Raw genomic sequence first — 1900 nt, forward strand, 5'->3', positions numbered from 1 at the left:
CATTGAGTAGAAGCTTACAAATGACTGTTTTGGAGTTACTTAGTACTAGTTTCCAATGTTGTTGAATATATAAAATTTGCTAAAGAAGAGATGATTGATAAAGAATACTTATAACTTCAAAAAGAAATCTTCAATAAGACATTCATGGGAAAAATACACTAATCACACATGCTTTGCAGGAACAAGCACTTACCTAAGGATCCTTTGCCAACATTGAAAGTGTGTGACCCTTGATAAGCCTTACATACACCCCTTGCATTTCTCTGCATTGGCACCATGTACAATAGATCTCTATTCCATTGTAATCCTTTGGTAGCTACGAGCAAGTACACTCCTTTGGTGCCCAGTTACGAGAGAGAGAGAGAGAGAGAGAGAGAGAGAGAGAGAGAGAGAGAGAGAGAGAGAGAGAGAGAGAGAGAGACATTGTAGCAACTGTGGAAAGAGATCTCAAAAGGGATAGGGAGCTAGAGAAGGAAGCTGGTGGTGTAGGTTATGGAACTTAAAGGAGAGATCCAAACTTGGGAAGAGAGTGAAAGTGGGCTAGGCAACCTTGAGAATGAATGAGATATTGGAGCTATGGAGAAAGAGGTTGTAGATCTAGAAGGAGATGTTGGATCTATGGAGGAAGGGGTTACATATCTCAAAGGAGATGTTGGAACTATGGATAAAGAGGTTGCAGATCTGGAAGGAGATGTTGGAGCTATGGAGAAAGAGGTTTAAAATCTAGATGGAGATGTTATAGCTATGGAAAAAGAGGTTGTAGATGTAGAAGGAGATGTTGTACCTTTGGAGGAAGAGGTTGCAAATCTAGAAGGAGATATTACAGAGTTAAAATGACGTGTGGTAGACTACTTTACAAAAAGGTTCCCTAGAGAGAGAGAGAGAGAGAGAGAGAGAGAGAGAGAGAGAGAGAGAGAGAGAGAGAGAGATGTTAGGATGTTTTAGAGAGAGGGGATAAATATTACAGATCTGCACATTTCCGCAACAGTAGCTAAGGAGAGAGAATGAGAGCATGGGTCACTTTTGGAGGGAGAGAAAGAAGAAGAGAGATAAGAAAAAGAGAGAATAAGAGAGGGAAACTTTTAATATTTGAAAATTGAAAAAGCACTTTTTTGGAGGAGAGTAACTCCAACCAAATCTAGTAAAATCTGCATATATTCTTCAAGAAAAAAAGAAAAAGTATTTTTATATATGCAAGCCTAGGATATCTACCCCACCATTCTAGCCTTTGGTCAAAGCTTGATTAAGTTTTAAGTATTTTCTTAAACTGCCAAATAAAGAGGTCCTCCTATACCCCATTCTCTTCCTAATGTAGGCATGCATGGATGTATCCTCTTAAAGCTAAATCCAAAGTGTTCATGTGCTTCAAGCAATTTTTGGTTATGGCTGAAAATGTCTCTAAATGTATTATGGACACCCTCCCTTCAGATCAAGGGGGGAGTACATGTCTCATGAGGTTAATGTATTTCTAGCTGCTTGTGGGATAAAACACCAATATATAGTGCCGCACGTATCTCAGCAAAATGGTGTTGCTGAAAGAAAAAAATAGGTCTGTTATGGAGATGGCACGATGTATGGTCAACATTCAAGCTTACCACGTTTGTTTTGGCTTAAGGCTATCATGTGTGCTACTTATGTACTTAACAGGTGTCCTACCAAATCCTTGCAGTCTATGATACCTTATGAAGCATGTCATGATAAGAAGACATCTATTGATCACATGCGCATTTTTGGTTGTTTAGCTTATGCTTTGGTGCCACAAATGCAATGCATAAAATTGGATGACAAGGTTGTCAAATGCTTTTTTGTTGGTTACAGTCTTGAAAGAAAAGGTTACAAGTTACACCATCTACAAACAGAACGTATCTTGGTTTCACAAAATGTTGTATTTGTCGAAGAT

The 1900-nt window shown here is 38.6% G+C and overlaps 1 pseudogene; it reads left to right on the forward strand.

Annotated features, from left to right (window-relative positions):
* The first annotated feature begins 576 nt into the window (after positions 1 to 576).
* On the forward strand, positions 577 to 837 carry LOC147460557 (uncharacterized; annotated as a pseudogene).
* Positions 838 to 1900: the final 1063 nt, after the last annotated feature.

Source organism: Adiantum capillus-veneris, chromosome 3 (assembly GCF_014529385.1).
Source record: "Adiantum capillus-veneris isolate H3 chromosome 3, ASM1452938v2, whole genome shotgun sequence".
NCBI lineage: Eukaryota > Viridiplantae > Streptophyta > Polypodiopsida > Polypodiales > Pteridaceae > Adiantum > Adiantum capillus-veneris.